The 19,116-nt window shown below is 36.7% G+C and overlaps 1 protein-coding gene across 3 annotated transcripts in view; it reads left to right on the forward strand.

The window, feature by feature from the left end:
• The window catches only part of CMSS1 (cms1 ribosomal small subunit homolog), a 221,382-nt gene that overhangs the window by 40,040 nt on the left and 162,226 nt on the right, over positions 1–19,116 (forward strand). The window lies entirely within an intron of this gene.

The following is a 19,116-nucleotide window of genomic DNA, read 5'->3' on the forward strand; positions in this document are numbered from 1 at the left end:
TACACTACTGAAGTAGTAGGTGCATCCACAATTAATTTATTTGCAGCATTTGAATTTTAGTCTTCATCTCTGTAGCTTAAGCTGTTCTCTGCCTGCCTTTAGTGTGTTTTGTCATACTGAACATAATGCTAACAATAATGCAAGTTACTTATTTGGGGGTGTTGCCTGTAGGTATGAAGACAAATGGTGATGAAGATGTTTGCATTTCATTAACAAGACAGACATCTTCTAGCTATCTTGCATACATTTACCCTGAGCGTAGCCTGAAAAAGGTACTTTAGTTGAAAAATTCCAGGCAACCCCTTGCATGGTTACTGAGTAAAGACTTCCTCAGAACTCTGCTGCTTATTTGCATGGGTGATCCTGCAGTGTCCTCTTTGTAAGTTTCTGAGAAAGTTCAGATTTGGGTACCTCGTCAGAAAATTTTCAATTTATTTAATACTAACCCTTCCCAAATTGTTTTGGAGATAGAAAACATCTTATTTGAATATACCAATGGACAGACCAGGATAATATTTCACTGGCTGTTCTAGTGAGAGTTAAAAATGAAATCCAAACAGAAGCAAAATAACCTGTCCTTTAGCTGATATTGGCCTATTCAGTACTTTGGGTAATGTTTTTGGAGGCTAACAGTTTGTCTAGTTTTTCTCAAAAGTATTATGCCAATATGGCTAATTTGAAATACAAGCTCATCTAGGTGACCTTGTTATAGGAAATATGTTCAGCTACAAACTCAGCCTTTTTGCTGGGACTCTGTTTAGCATGGCAGGACAACTGAAGGTGCAAGGTACTGTCTAAGAGCAGGCTGTAAATGTACTGCTGTATCCAGTTCTGATTTGCAGGAGGAGTCAGAGAAGTTATTCAGTGCAAGGTAGGTAGGAGTTAAATGTGAATGCATCCTTTTTTACATGTATGTATGTAAGCATAAATAAATCCTTAGAGGTGAAAACTACTGTTTCTGTCCTGGGTTTATTTTCTTTTTTTGCTTTCCCTTTGCAATTGCATTTTTTTTTTGCAACTTTCCCTTCACCTGCACACACCCTGTTTCTGTAGTCTGTATTAAAAATTGTCTGCATTTTTGTTCCACCACATGAAACAGTTGTTTTAGGCCATAAGCAGCTTTGAAGAAGAGGACTTCTCAAAAGCTGGTAGTCAAAAATTCATCCTCACAATCTAATTCTATTCTGGAGTTCCAAGGAACACGGCTCAGATAGTGCTGGTGATAAGCTTATTGGTAGTCTGGGAACAGGGAATAGAGAATGCAAGTCCTTCTGTTTATAAGTCTGTGTTTACATCTGGGGATGGCCAAAATACAAACTCCTCATTTCTTAGTTAATTCCTCTCTGCAATACAAAAGTGCACATCTGTGACCTTCTGCAAACCAGCTTTATCAAAGAGCATCAGCTGAGTGTATAATGACCTGACTTCCTTCTTTTATATTGTTATGACTTAAAGGACATTGTACAGTGCTACCCAAGCCCTGTTAAGGGCTTGGATATTTTATTAAAAATTCCAAGTTCTGGACTATTATAACATGAAAAACTTACTTTTATCTGAGGCAATGAATTGAGTTGCAAAGAACCCTTCCTTTACTGCATTTTTACAGTTCCTTTCAGTATCTGTAGGTGGAATCCTGGCACTGGTGAGCTACACTGAAGAGGAAAAAAAAAAGCCTTTAGGCAGGCAGCTATTCCTGTCTCATTCTCTATTGCTCCTTGAAAATGAATTCTGTTTCCTTAATTGCTACACATAGTTTTGCACGAAATTGGTGCATTTGCAAGTATTGTGACGCAAAAGGAACTGTTGATTTGTGAAATTGGAGACCAAAAGAAAATTGTATTAAATCATTGGTGCATCTCCTGTCAATGCAGGGCTGCTCTCTGCAGCTGCTTGCAGTGACTTTTTTTCTGGTCCCTGCTTATCATTTGGTATTCTTATTTGTGCCCACATTCTTTCAGGATTTTACTTTAGAAAAATAGAAGCTGGGAAGATGGAAGATTATATGAGACAAGGAGAAGATAGGACAAATAAGCTAGAAGACTTTGAGGCAGTTGTTTAGACTTTATCTTAAACTATCTGAATTCTTCCCATTACTTCCATCATTAAACTCCTCTTTCCTTTTTCTTCCTATGGCGTTTCATAGCAGCAGTTCCAGTGTCCTTAAACCCATAACCTATCTATTGCAGCATTTGACCCCTTCCTTTGGCCATTTTGTATCTAAGATAAATAAAGGAAATTAGAACTTGGGCCTCAGTTCAACAAAGCACTTAAAACATAGCCCTATGTATTTTTGTTGAAAAAGGAAAGGACTTCAGCAGAAGTCTGACTTTAATGATATATTGAAATGTTTGGCTGCATCAGGCTCTTGATCACATTTATTTCATGTAGATATTGTGAAGCTTGGGCTTCTGAAATTCTCCCTGGGGTCTAAATCTTTAGGTTACTTTCATATTCCAAAAATAAACGTCGACTAAAGTACAAATACTGTCAAAGCTTTTATTAGTATTTTACATTACTTAGAACTGTTTGCTTTTTTGGAGGTGGTCTGCTTAAGTTTTGCATGTGATACCTGGAGAACTGAAACGTGCAGAATTGACAAGTTGAATTTTATTGCCTTGCATAAATGGGAGCTGATATTTAATGTTTTAATAACTCATAACTTCAAGGATTTTTCTCCACTGTGTGCTCAGCCTTGTCTCTGAAATCTGTGGGAGTTTGGACATTACTCAGTGGAAGAAGATTCACTCTTAATTATTTCTTAGATTATTAGCATCCTTCAAAAATTTTCTGATTTTTTATTTCTCCTAGCATTGTGTTTGATGATCTCTTAGTTTTCATCCGTAAAGTGTTTTAGAGTTTCATATACTAATGTACAGATTAATTTCTGAATATTGCAAAGAGAAATATGGATGTTATTATGGCTTATTTACAGTCTGAAATGTACTGACAACTGATAAATGCATGTGGAAGGCAAGGGGCAGAAGCAGGGAAAAGTTCTAAAGATAACATTCTTCAGATTTGTGTGTCTTTTACTATGGATCATGGGTGGAAAGAGATTCATATCTCCATTACTCTGTGGTTTAAATTTTTTTTTGGAAGCAGGGAGAAATATTTTTTCAAACTCTCCTGTTGTTTACAGATTCCATTTATTCTCCCTTTTTTTCTTTTTTCAGATACAAATAAAATTCCTAGCCAAATATTAAGGATAATTAGATCCGTTTATGTTGGGTGCTGTATTGGGAGGTTGATGACTGCACCTCTCAACTATTAATGGCTTCTAAGGAGAACTTGCAAGTGCTTCATATCTGCTTGTGAGATGGTTTGATTTTGTATATGGGACCAAGGTAATTTTTTATGAAAAAGACAACTTTTTGCATAGCAGATTTTATCATGAACACGGATGGATAGAATTTAATTTGTATGCCTTCCCCTACTCTATATGAACCATATATAGTCAAGTAGTTTTTTCTCTGTGATAAAATGAGATAATGTTCTTTAGTGCATGAAAGTATAAGAGTGTATTTTAAGAAGTTTGGGATTGGAGGTTTATTTTGTTTGTGATGGGTTCTGCAGTGAGATTTTTTATCAGCCCACTCCCACCCACAAGTGTGCCTGTCTAGTTGGGCTATTTCTGGAGGCACGACAGCCATTTCAGTATTAATGCAGTAGCAAAAGTGAGTTGTCATCATGTGAAGACTTAGGACCTTGGAAGGTGCTCAGTTTCATGTCTGTAAGCATGCTTGAAAGTAGAACATATTTTAAATATCTTTGGTCATTAGACTGCAGAAAAAAATGACACTGTACTACTTCATCCATTTCCTTTGAATTCAGTCAAAGCAAGATTCTTTTTGTAGAACTTCAGGGAAGTGGTATGGCTGAAACATTTTGAACTTCTATCTGACTCCACATGAATCCCTGTCTCTTTTTTTTATGTATTAATCTCAGCTATGAGTTCAGTCATTTTATTCAAAGTGATCAACTCCTTTTCAAAGCAGTATAATTCTTATTTGAATAAAAACTGTGCAGGTTTGTTGACTCAACTTTTCACACTGCCATGAATTGAACATGGTGCCAGTGGAGGATGTTTCTTTCAAAGCTTTGATGATATGAGGTGGAAAAGTAAATCAAGTTATTGCAGCCTCTTTCAGCTCCTCCATATCATGCACCATGTCTTCGCATATGCCTTTCCCTTCACATCTGTTGTTCCTGCACTTGTTGCTGGGTGATGCATTCCACTGATAGCTTAGAGAGCAAAGCCTAGCACACAGGTAGAAGGGGTTTGGCATTCAGTGCATTTCTTGGGGGTTGCAGGTTTACAGGAGCTTCCTGAGGCTATTGGCTACTTTGGGAGCACAAGCCTGTCAGGGACACAGGTGAATGTGGGCTTGAATGCAGCATCAGAACTAGAAGAAGGCTCACTGGTGCCATTGATTTTATGCAAAGTGGAGTACAAAGCTGTCATGCTTTATTTTCTTTTTTGGTGGTTAAGTAGAGAGAATCCAGAATTAAAATGTATCACAAAGCCTACATGTCATTGTTATAATTCTGTTGAACAGGCTTCTCTTGCCTCCTACTGATGAACCCAGTGAAACAGAGCTGTTAGAGAGCTTTTTTGAAAGAGAGTAAGGCTGTAGAAGAATGAATATGGATGGTAAGGAAGGCAAAATTTGCAAGGAGAGAAAGTATTTTTTTGTTGGGCTGCCTGCATTAGCAGAGTAAAACACAAGCGTGCTCTTAGGCCCAGAGGCCCTTCTTTGGGTCTTAAGATGCTGCATCTATGTTGCAAAATCTATGTAATAACAGACATGTTTTCTGCCTTGATAACCACCCCCCCCCCCCAACCATTCCTGGTAAGAAATACACTCAAAAAGGCTTTTCTTATTCTCTGTAATTTCAGTAGCTATACATTAATTCCTGTTTAAAGCACAATGCTTCAAGTTATGGGTGATTTTGGTACCTGTTCAAGGAATATGTGTTGGAATAACACAGAGGCAAATGCATCCTATACAGGCTGTTTTAGATTGTGGATTCCTAGGGATGTAATGTAGCTCGTAAAACTTTGATCCCTTTGGGATTGCTGAGCTATCTGATGGATTCATAGTTTAGAAATGTGACTTAGTTGTGCAGTTCAGTTCTCTGGTCTGGAAAAGTATTTACAGAATTTCTTGACCTCCTAGGGTGTAGTCACATGTAGCTCTTTGTGTTAGTCTTGCCCACAGCAGGTACTGTTCAAGGAGTCTCTTGGGCTTGGGGAAATGGATTTAACAGACTCAGACACTCCACAGCTTCAGAGTCTGCAACAAAAATTTTACAAAACCCTGGAGTGAGGAAGGAGAACAAATACAAAAGGGTATTAATTTGGCTTTTTTACAGCAGCTGGCATGAGATGTATCAGCCTTAAGAACCATTACTTTCAACTCAGCAATATTGAAGTTGTGTCATTATCTGGGAACACTTTTATTGATCTCATGTCTCTGGGTGTTATGTCATCAGGATGGACTATTACTAAGAAAGTCTTCTAGGAGATGAACTAAATGTTTGAATAGCCTACAGCTTGCTTCATGCTTGAAAACTGAACTAAAGCACAAAAAAAAGTGGTATAAGGAAATTCTCTTCCAGCACCTGAAGAAACGGCAACATTTTCTTTTAGTCCCTAAAATCCTATGCTCTTTAAACAGTCTTCCCGGCAACCTTTCCCACTGCTTTATAGTCTGCTTTATTTTGTAGACTTTTTTAGTTGTTGAGTACTTTATTTTTAACCTGTTTTGTTCAGCTACCTATTTTTAGTTGTAAGGATGAAGCTTCTGTACCTTTTAACATTGTTTCCCCTGGGTAATTTGATTGAAAGCATTTTGACAGAGCATAATTTCTGCCTTCTATTTGCTCTGGCCAGTGAACTCAGGAGCTTCTAATATGAAGATTAATATTAATTAGATGAAAAATACTTACAGTACATACAAATTGTACTTACAAAAAGTGTGGTCAGGATGAACTGCATAGAATTGATTAAAGAGAGCAATGTATTGGGTTCTTTCTTGTAGTGATACAGTTTCATGTAAGTGAAATCTGTAGTGGCATATTCTGCTATGAAATGGCATAGTACACTTGATAATTGCTTGTAATTTATCTTATAAGCAGGCTGTACTATTAGTTAAGAAAAAAATAGGCAAATTTCTTAAATGGATTCAACAAAAGAACATAGACTTTAGTACTTTTAGGTGACTCTACAGAACAAAGATTTAAGCACTGTAAATTTGTAGATCTTCAGGTTATATTTTCCCCCCTACCCCCTCTCCAGTAAATACAGAACTATATATATAGGTAAATATTTGTGCATAACTCTAGCCAGTAGCAAGGACAGAGGAGAAAAGTGGTTCTAGTTATTGTAATGCAGTACTTATGATAGTATTTATGCAGCCTTTTTGTGTTTAACTTTTAAAATGTTGCAGAAATGTCTTGATTCCATTTACAATAGACAGAGGCCTAGAACTAGAAAGCTGTAAAAGAGCAAGTATATTTTTGAATTCCTAATATATGTTGTACTGGTTAAATCCAGAACCGGTTGTGCATGACCTTCTGGTTTGATTCAAGTTTGGGACACATGAAGTTTGTTAGGTTTTTTTCTGTTTTACTCTATTTTTCTGATTTTAATTGTTTTTATTTCATATTTCCATAGTAGATGGGCAGAGGCGATTTCCACATTAAAAAAATCAGTTCTTGCTATTGCTGCTGAGTAAAGAGGAGCATACATGAATCCAACAATACCAAAATAGGAGGAGTTATTTTGCTAGAAGCCTAAGATGTGTCCAGAGTGATATAAGGTTATACAGAGCTTGACAAGAATAAACACTTTGAGAGCTATAAAATTGCTTTGACCTTGGGGCTTGGGAACCTAAGTGGAGCCTTAACTTTTAGCTATCTGTGTGTATATGTAAATCACAGCAGGTCATGCCCAGAAATGTTGCTAAGTATATTTTTCTCAGCAGTCAGTGTGACGGATGGTTACAGTTCTTGGAGTGGTTGTGGTAGGTATAGGTAATCCCTGGAGCAGAAACACGCATAGCTCAGGGGCTTGTGGAAACCCTCATTGTGGCTTTGCTTGTGAAGAGCAGAGTCTGAGTTGGAGGGAATTCTGAAGTTCATCCAGATCTGTTGGGAATCACTCTGAAAAGCTTATGCACTTTTACACAAAGGAGTTCTGGGTGTGTCTGAGTTTCAGTGAATGATGGTTCCAGTGGATTTTGATTTCTTTCAGCTAATTAATATTTAGAATGAATGACTGAAGGCTGTTTGTGATACCTTAGCTTTAAATGTCATGGTCTGTGTTCCACGTGCATTGATGTCATAGAATTTGGGTCATTTACTCAAACTCATTATTTTTGCTTCGATATTGGGCTATCTTGGAAGCATTTTCTCTATTTTAGGTACTTACCAAAAGCAGCAAAGCTGCCCTTTTTTGGTAGTGAATTCCTACAGACTTCAGGGAATAGCATTAACAAAGGTAATATAAAAAGAAATGGGGAATCATGTTTGTGAATCTTTTTGCAAGTACAATAATTTGTTTCTTTTCCTGACTGCAGTATAATAGAGAGACCAAATCACCAAATCCCTCGTTTGGGATTTTTTTCTTTAACTATGGCACCAGCTATTAACAAGTTTTTTTTCTCTTCTGTTCTCTTCTTGTGCTATTCTGTTCCTCTGTCTGTTTTTTATGTACATCTAGGAGCCAAAACCAATAAGAGAGGCTAACATTGGTCAGGTGAGGTTCCAGTTTGCCTTCGTCATATTGGAAGAAGAAAATCCATTAGTGGATTATTGGAAGGTGGAGGGAGGGCCATGTGAAGATACTAATGTCCAGTGGAGTGACTGGGAAGGAATGGTTAGAGGTATTTTTAGTATTTGTACTAGAACGCAGGGAAGCTCATTGATTGCACTTTTGTTCCCTGAGGGAGGTCAGTGGGAAAGGGAAGAGGTCCAGAATTGGGAAGTAATCTGCACAGAATCGCAAATGTGTGCTTTTCACTTTGACATTAATATCAGTTTAAGAAAGGAAATGCCTGGATATTGCATTTCTGCAGGGAATTAGCTTAGAAATATTGCATTTCAAATGGGGCCAACTTGTTACTGTCAATTGCCTGGTATTGAGGACAGAGAAAATGGTCACATCTTTCATAATGAAGAAAAATGTTCACTTTGTTTTCTAGTAGAGCTCTGGATTTGATTTTTTCCTATGTCTTCATTCTTCTGACCCTGACATAGTTCTGTCTCTCTCATAGTAATTTCTTAAGTGACAGTGATTTTATAGTAGAACCTTATTGTTTTGTTGTGTCATTTTTTCTGGCGAATATTTGAATATTTTACTTTCGCTAAACTTCTCTTTTAAAAGCCACTTCTTCATTGACTTGAACTATGAAAGCTGCTATATCTAAAACCCCATCAGGTGACAGTCCTTTTTAAGTGTATATTTGTGTGCATGGTTTTATGACATTTACCGGTTATTACTTTTTCCGCTTTGATGAACAATGAATGTACCAGGAATGTGTTCATGTGCAACATTTGAATACAAATCCTAAGTTAAACACTTTCACAACTCTTAAGCTATGAGTGTACTGGTACAAGCTGGAATTCCACATGTTATTTCTCTCTTAGGAATTGCACAGATGTCTTAGGTGTTCTTTTGGCTGCTGTCTTTTGGGCACATACATTTTTAAAAGTTGCTTAAAGAAAACATTTTTTCTTTCTTGTTTTTAGATGCAATTTGGGGGATAATTTTATTCCATTTTTTGAGAACCTCTAAATTCAAATGAAGTTGGGTTGTTCTGTGTGGTTTTTTGTGTGACTAGTTGGGAAGAAAATTGTGATTCTGTTCTTGGTGTCAGAAAGTTTGTAAGTGCTACAGAGCAAGCAAACCATGAAGGGGGACACAGCTCTCAAGCGGCTGAGTGCGTCAGACTGAAAAGTGCTTGGGCTTCTGAATTCTGTGGTTCACAGTGAACGTGCTCAGATGTTTTGTTACTTCCAAAGAAATATTACATCATCTTATTTGCAAAGTCACTAGGCTATAGCTCTCTTTACATCCAACAGAGTTCTCAAGTGGGATATCAAATACATGCATTACATAATCAGAACAAAGCCTTTATTGGTTGATTGTACCCTTAGGGTGGAATGCTGAATGGTAGTTGCATATGGAAGACATAATCTTGCAGAATTAACCATTTCCTAACCATCCTATCAACAACTATGAAGTGAAATAATAGCCTGGGGATAGGATTCACTTGGGAAGGGTGTAACTAAAGAGAATAAGATTTCATATTGGTTTAATGAGTTCATCATCTTTCTGTAAATGCACTTAAATGTATTGAAACAAACAGAAAGGACCAGAAGAGTTTTATGTATCTATTTGTAGACTGATTTGCTGAAATTTCATGTGGTGTAATTCCTGTTGTTAATGAATTCAGAGGAGGTAGACCAATTTCCACCCAGTCTGTGGTTTTAATTTATTGGAAAATGAGCCACTTAAAAATACTGGAGATAAATTTTTTTGTTTATGGAATATTAAATTTGTCTTTCTAAGCTAATTTACATACATTTTAGAGTTATTCTTGTTAAGGACCATATGTGCAAAATATGTGTCTGGTGATTTTAATTGGTCTAGTTCAGAACTGATCTGGTTTTTAATAAGAACTTTTTTTGTGAAAGGTATAATACACAGCTTATAATTCTCAAGCTACATGAAAGTGATACCAAAGTTTGGTCTTTTATTGATTGTCATGGTATTTTTTATGATCTCAGTCTAGTTTTAATGAACCTGGATTTCATAAACCAAATTAAATAAACAGGTAAGTTCTTACTCTGTGGGAAATGAGACCACATTAAAAAAACAAAAACAAAAACCAAACAAAACCCCTACATTAAAAAATCTGAGCTTTATGTTATGATGATCTACATGTGATTTCCTGTGTTGTCTTAATGCAGTTTTTATATGTGGCTTTGGGGTAAAATTGTACTGAACTTTAAAATTAAAACTGCTAGTCAGCCTCTGGGTAGAGGCTGGAAGGTGTTTTTCAGGGAAAATGCTGACTGAACCCAAGGCCATGGGTTTTGTTCCTCTCTTCCCTCTTGTGCTGCTCCCAGACTAAATTAGGCTCCAGTATGAGTAATCTATCAGTATTGACTTTGCTTTTGAGGTATATGTCTTGAAGAGTGGGAACTTGTTGGCAAGTTCTTTCTGTTATTGTGCCTATCCCAACATATCCTTAGAAATAAAAAAATTGGTTTTCGTAATTTCACAGAATCCTTCCAGTTCTTCACCACATCAGTTTGTGATGGACAGTGCTCCCATAAAAATCTTGAAACAAGATACTGATTTTAGAAGTGTGGGTCTCAAAATACTCTCCTTGATCCTTCAAGGACCGCTGGGACAGAATTGTGTGTTGTACTGAAGATCCTCAAGTGAAAAGCAAGGCATATACAGCAGAATTTAAAACTTTCTTGTATTTTTGTCCAGTCAAGCAGACAGTGTCATTCTTTATGGTTTTTTTTGGAAATGCAAACCCAGGACAGAGTGTGGATGAGCCCTCAGTAGACTTAATAATGCTAATGTGCAAATTTTTGATGAATGCAAGTTTCAGCTGTTATCCATTGGATGGGCAATAGGTGATGTTTAACATCCTACCAACTTGCTTTCTTTTTACTTATTAGCAGTTCTGTTTAGAAAAGTGGAGAGGAGAGGGTTGGGTGGGGGGATGAGCCTGTGTGACATTTTCTCCCTGATAGTTATTCATGTAGGCATCTTTCTGTTTCAGTCTCTCACTGATATTTATACCAGTGGTGGAGCAGACATTGGGACAAAGGATTGCTAGTTAATTTGGAGAGCTAAATATACATGTGACTGATGTGTTAAGGAAAACACCACCACAAACACCCTCCAGGTTTTGGTAGGGAAGCATCAGCCTGTAGGATTTCTCTTTTTGACAGTGGAGCTTGCCACATGGCCTTTCTGCTTTTTGGCCTCTCTGAATTAGTCCTGAATACTACTCAGAAATGTAAGGAAAAGCATAATTCTACATGAATTGCAGTCAGTTTCATAGGACACCTTGGAAGTAACAAACATCATACTCTGGGATGAAAATTAGGCTTAAAAACCAGGTAAAAATAACCTAGCATGTCCAAGAAGAGTCACTCAATAACAAAACTGTAAATAAAAGTAAGACGTGCTGGATAGTTCCCATTCTTAGCATAAACTCATGTCTTTAAGTAATTAACAGCGGCTTTGCAAACTTAAGAAAATACCAGGTTTCAGCTGTGCATCTCTGTTGGTTTCATTATGCTCTTGAGACTTGAAATGGAGGAAAAAGGTAATTCTGTAGTCTCTGATTATGCAATTTAGGTAATTTTCTGACATTGAATGTATGATTCCCTTTTTTTTCATTTGCAAACCTCTGTCTGCATCTCCTCACATTAAAAACAAATGAACAATCAAAAAACCCTAACCAAACAAGAGAAAAAAACAACCCAAAAACCTGCAATCAGCCAACCAAAGAAATGAAAATCAAAACCCGAAAAAGATCAAATATTGTCAGGTAGTGATTGTGATGCTGATAATCAGTGCAAGAGCACCGATGAAAGGAAAATAATGAAGTTTTACTTTAATTCTACTTAGTTTAGTTACACTTTTTATTCCATGAAATGTCTCTTGAAGCTGGCCAGCATATCTGCTTTTGTGCTGTTTGTCATTGAGTGACTCCTTTTGGAAACTCTTGGTTATTTTAAACCTGTTTAAAAAATTTATTTCTAGATGGGCTAATTACTTCTGTTTCATGGTACCAAGGTAACTGCTCACTTCTCTTGTGGATACATCCATTTTTCCCCCCTCCATTCATATTTTATTCTTCTGCCCACCTTTCTGAAGAATTATCTGTGTGATTTTTAGCTTTTCATGGTCTTGACAACAAAAACAAGGGCATGTGTAGTGTTAGAGATGTTATTTGAGGCGCACTACTCTGGAATTGTGAAGTGTGTGCCCAAGCTGACCCTGGGAAGTAGGAGTTGCAGGGAGAGACTGCAAGCCGCTGGTAAACTGAGCAGTGAGTTTACAAAATCACCAGTGTTGATGCTTGGGTGAGTAACAAAGGAACCTTGCATCTGGAAACTGAAAGGAGAGAATGTTTCTTAAAGGTGGCCTTAAAAATAAAAAAAAGGTAAAACATTACTTCTGTACATGGCTGCAGCTATATATTTTGCGGCATGAGTCATAGATGGCTTTATAGTTCTATGTCTCCTTGCATAGGAAGAATAAACTTTGGAGAAGAGGAAGTTAAGAGAAAACAGAAGTGTGAACAACTGCTAATGGTGCTTTCTCTGGCTCCATTCAGTCTGCCATTCCATCATACTTGAAGGGGGTAATTCAGAGATTCCTTTCTTGGCATATAAGTGGCAACATCTGTTTGAAACAGTGAGTGGAAAATGTAGGGGAAAAATGACAGGCATATGGCAATAGGAGGGCAAGGAAAAATTTGTTGCCCTAGTGTTAGCCACATAATTGGTACACTTAACTTCTGAGGGACTGATTTATTTAAAGACAAAAATTTATGTTCCATTTATTCAGGTTTTCTATATGTGGTCTTCATCTTACAGTGCCTTCATAGTTTCTCTGTTCTCTGAGGGAGTGGAAGGTGATAGGAGAAGTTCAGAGCCTCAGCCAAGGAATAGAGGGGGAATCTGGATGCAAATAGGCAAACCAACCTTCATCCATCTTCTCATTTTAAAAAGAGGAAGAATTGAAAACCTCCTTTCTTTTAATATTCAGTTTTGTGAGTTTTTTTTTATATTTACCATATTGAGTTAGCTAGAATGTTTATGGCTTAATGTAACATAAGAGGTACTGCTTAATGAATAGAATAGCTGTCCTGGAAACAGGCGTCATCCAAAATAGTGTTTCCAGTGTGCAGTACGTGCTCAGGTAACCTACTGGCTTTACTCTAAGAAGGATTTCTACCCATACACAAATGTAAGCAAAATGCAGAATCTCAAACTGTACGTGATGTGGAGAGAATGTGGGTTGTTCTTTCTATTTCCTCAGTTACTTTTGTGCCCTGAGTTGAATAATTCATTTCAAGGGAGAGTGTTGTTGGGAAGGTCAAGGTCAAACCTAGTCTTACAGAGCTTCTGATGACATCTAAAATGTGTGTTTAGGAATGCTTTTTGGCCTGAAGCTGAAAACTCTGCAATCCAAATAATATATTCTTAAAAATGCTTAGGAGGAAATCAGTCTGTTTTCTTTCTATTGAAAAATGATTTATCAAAACCCTGGGAGAATGCTTCCTACCACATTTGCCTTCACAAATGTGGCCTCTTTTCTGAAGAGTGGTGAGGCCCTTGGAGAACTGTAACTTGGCCACTGATTGGTCTTGTTATGGCCCTTACTCCATGGGGATCTTAGTCCTTGCATGGAAAAAGAAAATTGAGTAGATGACATTTTAATTTTGTTCATTCTCCTTTCTGACCTCTTCTGGCTCTGGGATTTTATGGTCTAGTGGTTTAATTTTGAGATGCTAAGTCTTATGGGAGATTATAAATACTGGTAAATTGATTGCATTATGCTAGCAATTGTAGCTTATTCTGGGGAGTGAAGGGCAGATGCCTTACCAATCTTATTTAAATTCAGAAAGTATGCTTCTAAACTTCTAAAAATAGATAAAAAGCCAGCTCTAGCTTTTTAAAGAAACAAAACCAAAACAATGAAAACACCCTTCATATTTAGTATTGTGTTAACAAGTAGCACTTTGAAAACTTGAGAAACCTGAGCCAGTATCTCTACCAGAGTAAATGTCATCAGAAATACTGTCAGTAAAATGAATTAAAACAAATATTTGGAAAGGAAACCTATTTATGCTATTCTGGTTGTCACCTGTGTTGCCAAAAAAACAGGAAAATGAATCTGAAATTCACAGAAATCTTTGGAAATAAAAAGGAAAAAAAAAAGAATTTCTATCTATGTGAAGAGAGGAACCTCTACTTCTTGTTTGGGAAGACAGAGGAGACATTTTTAAAGAAGTTTTAGGAAAATTATTAAATATTTTTAATTTGGTAGCTTCTGTATGTCTTACTTTACTTATATGCAAATGCATTCAATTGCCCTATAATTTGTTTGGGTTATTTTGTTTGATTGTTGGCTTTTTAGTTTAGTAAATTGACTATGGTAGAATCACTTCCATGGAAGCAGAATCCTGCAAATGTGTGTACTACAGTGATGCAGGTCAGAAGGGACAAGGACATATATACTTTCTATGAGGCCCTGCCTCCTAATCATGCATCAATTTGAAGAATGCATTTAAAGAGGTTTGGTCCTTCTGCTGCTCTCATAATGTTTTGGTTTCTGAGCAACTAATGGTTAAGGAGAGAACTACATTTTATATCATAAAACACTTCAGCTAATGTGAGTTTTTCCTTGCATTGGCCATCACACCAGCATAAAATGCTGTGAGGATTTGTCATGTTTGAGGAAGAGCTTTTTGCTTCAGTGCATTGGCTAAAACATACAAACTGTGACCCACGGTCAGGTGTCAGAAGGGAATCAGTGCATGGCTCTTATGTCCTTGTACTCCACCACCATGTAACTCTAGTCTCAAGGTGTGACATCTTTATGGTGTAGGAAACCCCAAAAGGCTTGTACAGCTTTTTAAAGCAACAGGGTTGTTGCCTGTCTGTGTGCCATGAGTGGCAGCCAGTAGAAGGGCAGATTTCAAAGGGACGTGTGGGTTGCTTGCTGGGTATGAAACACATGTACACACATAGTTATTTCTTGTGAAATGCAGTGAATTCATCCTTTTCCCCTTTCCTTTTCTTGAGTTGAACAGGAGTTCTACTGCTCCATTTTACTTCAATCACCATATAGCAAATGCTGGAGGAGAGACAGCCACTGCTGCCATCCCTCCCTGACTGAAGGTTGAAATCTATGCTTTTGTGCCACCTATCTTTAGATAAGATCCACCAATATCTTGTCTTTTCCTAATAAAATGATAAATCTTTCTCTAGATCAGTTGAGCTTTAGGATCCTGTTCTTACCAGGAGTATTGGCAATTAGTTGCCCTGTAAAAAGTTGCCTTGTTATTACTGAACTATTAGCTTCTTAAAGTATAGCTTTGGATATTTGAGAAAAGGTTGTGCAGATGTGTAGCTCTGACTTCTGTGTGTCTGACCTGTGCTGGTGCACAGCAGTGGGTATGAAGTGTTTTGAGTATAGTTGCAAAATCAGTTGGATTTGGATATCATGCTGGGGGTCAGTCTGCTTTTTTTAATGCTGAGAAGATGAGATGTTCTCTTAGCTGCAATTCCTAATAGAAGTAGATTTCAGCTTCTTCAAAATTCTTTAAATCCTTTTATCCAGTGTCATTGGAGTTGTTTTTTTCAGTCTCAAATATAAGCTGTGTTGGTTTACTGTACTGGAATGAGTTTCTTCTATGGGTCTTGGGGATCAGTATTCTTGTTTACTTCCCCATCCAGTCTGGAGTGCTGATGCTGTTCTAGATTGTTTTCTGTGTTGAAATTTTGCCTAGAGATGATTAGGAATTGCATACTCTGTAGAGCTCTCTGAACAAACTAAAGAGACAACAAATCTAATACTTTGGGGTTTATTGCAAATTATAATTTGAAGTTTGTAAATATTCTAAGAGGAGGATACAACATGAGTAGAGTAGAGATCCTATGTAAATATTTAGGCTTTTAAGTCTAGAATGTCTTCTGATATTTTATACCATTTCCTTTTGAACAGAATGTTTGTATGTTTTAAAAAGATGTAAACTCCTAGGATGTTAGCTTATTACTGTGGAGAAATTAAAATGTGCAAAAATATCTTACCTGTATACTAATGAAATAAATATTTCAACAATGTAAATAGATGACAGTAATTGAAACCTAAATGCACTCGAGATTGTGGTCACTAGGACAGGAATTTTAGATTTCCGATTGATTCCTCCCTGCCTGGGAATAGGCATTACAAACTCCTTTCTCTTTGCTTCCTTCCAAGAATTCAAAACATCTTAATTTTTTCATATTGGTTTATGTTTATTAAGGGCACCAACAACAGCCATTGCTCTTTCATAGTGACTCGGAAGCAGAGAATAAAAAGACTTGTAAAGCATGTTAGTACACTTGTTCTAGCATAATATCAGGACTCTTGGCATAGGATGCTTAACAGAAGTGTAGGAAGCAAACTGTAGGGTAAGCATGGACAGAATAATTTGTTCTATAATAATGTCTCATTTTGATTTCTAATCAGAAATACATTTGATTTCAAAATAATATTTTCCCCTTCTTTTTCATGCATGCTGCTGAATCCTCAGAAACAAGTGTCAAACATTTCAGTGCCTTTATTTTGCATCTGAAGGTTCAGCAGAATTTCCTAAACTTTTGGGCTTAGAAATTTCTGGTTGAAGTGTCATAATCTCTTTATCAATAAAAGAAACAAGCTTTTTTATGTACTTTTAGTTTTGGAGTTACCCTGTTTTTATATTAATAGAGACTTTCTTTTTCCATAATGCAAAGTAAACTAAAGAACAGTTCCTGAACAGCCCTCACTCTGTATTCATGATGCTTTGTGTTTGATGCATTTGGTTGACTCTTAACATATAAAACAAGAAATCGTGCAGAGAGAGTAGATGAGTGAATATATAAGTGGGTATAGAAATTTCACTGGCTGTGGATGTTTCATTGGAAAGGTGGAAAGCCACAAAGAACATCAGATGTGCAAATCTGTAAAATAAAATGTATCTCAATATACATATGTGCAAAAATATGAACATATGTATGTGTATCTGTGTATATATATGCACTTACGTTCATCTACTGCATTAATGTCAAATTCCCAGAAATGTGGTGACAAGAGAGGACTGTTCTAGCTCTTGTCAGGACAATGTGCTTTAGTAATTTCTCCATCCCTGGAGGGCTTATTAAAAGCTAAACAAAATGTCTCAGAATATAACTGATTGAGTGTTTTAAATTATGCCCTTTTGTTTGGCTCTTGGCCAGCTGCTCATTGCACCGGGCTGTGGCAAACAAAACCTGTAATTTACACTGACAGTATCATGCAATTCCCTCTGCAAGCTTCTCAACTCGGAACTTTTATAAAGTAAACATTCAAATAAACCTCAGGTTCTTAATGTAAACATATTTTGTAACTCTAAACTTGGCCAAACAGTTAAGAATCAAATAGGGGTTGTATTTTTTCCCCTTCCCATGAAAATGTCATTATATATTCTTTCCTTCCTTTGCTGATAAATAGGGATATCTCTACATGAGTAATGAGAAAAGACAACAGTAATCAAAGAATTTTTTTCTGTATCACATTTCTTTTTTTTTTAACCATGTGGCGTTGGCACCAATTTCCTGTTTTATTTTTTACTACTAAGTGTATCCTTGTGAGGACTGACACAAATTCCACCATACATGGTATATCTGCTTACCACATTCTTCTTGGTCCAAACTCAGAATGCAAAATGCAATTTAGTGGACTTCTATGAAATGTATGATTTTCAGATATTTCTGTGATTTTGCTGTTTGCTTTTTTTTTCCCAGTTTGATGAATTCATTTTCTTTCAAGAGGGTGTTTCCTTAAAACTGAAAGGTGAAGTCTAAATGTGTAGGCAGAAGTAGAATGGTAAGAAATCTCAATGAGCAGGTGCTGTAGATGTGAAACAGATAAGCTGGATCAGAGCCATTGGTTAATACTTGCACATGAGGGGGACATACAAGAAACTGTGCTGCAAATTATTGTGGTGTAAATAAAGAGCCCAGTATAGATTTATTCTGCAAATTGCTTGATCAAAGAGAGGTTATGGAAAGGAGTAGTGACCTAGCTATGTTATTTACAAGTCATCACTTCTGGAGTGGGATTTTAGTGTGGGTAAAGATGCTTGTCTTTAGTCACTTGAGTGGAGCTCTATTTCCATAGACAACGCTGGGATCTTGGGCACCAGCCCCAAAGTGGAGGCATCTGAACTAAGTTCTCCACTTTAGATCTATAGGTTGAATCTTGCCTTTAATGTAAAACAGGGAACAGAGTTCATTTTTTGTTCTGAACATAATTTACAGCTACACTCAAGAGCAGAGGTGGGACATGAGCAGTAGGAGGACAGAACTTGCTCCATGTTAGGCTTACTAGAAGGTGCAATGATATATCTGTCATAAGATCATCTCATGTAAGAATGGAGAAACAGTAAGATAATCTGAATAGGAAGAGAAGGTTAGGATTTTTTTTGAGCTGCAACCAAAACTACATGTTTTGCCATAATGATGTCAAAAATACGTACTCTTTATAGAGCTGATGACAAGAACAGAAAAGAAAATTGAATTGAATGATTTTAATACTAAGAACTGAAATATCTGAGAACAGATGGATCAAATAGAACAAAAATATATATTAAAAAAAGAAACCAATGCACAAAACTGGCACATGAATGTCTGCTTAGTATATACCTCATGAAGTATTTACAAACTCCTCTAGCATGTCATTGTTTGTACTCTCATTTATGTATTTGTTCTGAATGTAATGACAGTGAGTAAGGCTTGGCACCTGTAATGACTTACAGTGTCATATTCCATTTTATGCAGGAAAGTGAGGAGTTTGTGTGAAACTAAGAAGGACTTTTTGAGTGTTACACAGCAAATCATCAGCTTTTTCTTTCCCACTGCAATTATAATAGCTGAACAAACAAAATAACATGAGAAGTTCCATAAATAATTAAGGTAGATGTGTGGACGCTACAGGGAAGTGGAATGGTGTTCAAATGTTTCAGGGTGGATTTTTTTCTGCATTCCTGGTCTTAGTGTCATCTTGTGTTGGGATCCAATTATTCCTCTGTCCTAATTCTTGAGGATATTTCAGTGACTTAAATATTCATCATATATGTTTTGTCTAATTGCTCTTTTATTTGTATGCATTCATTTGAAGAGGATTTATGATATGTTCTCTTCAGCATTTTTTGAGATTAATGTAATTGAAGATATTATTAGTATTTTTCTTTTAAAAACAAACAGCTTCTCCCTTTCCTTTTAGAGGTAGGAGAACTCTGCTTTATTTGGAATGATTTTTAAAAGCCTAACTGTTCCCTTGAGCTC

Source organism: Vidua chalybeata, chromosome 2 (assembly GCF_026979565.1).
Source record: "Vidua chalybeata isolate OUT-0048 chromosome 2, bVidCha1 merged haplotype, whole genome shotgun sequence".
NCBI classification, from domain to species: Eukaryota; Metazoa; Chordata; class Aves; order Passeriformes; family Viduidae; genus Vidua; species Vidua chalybeata.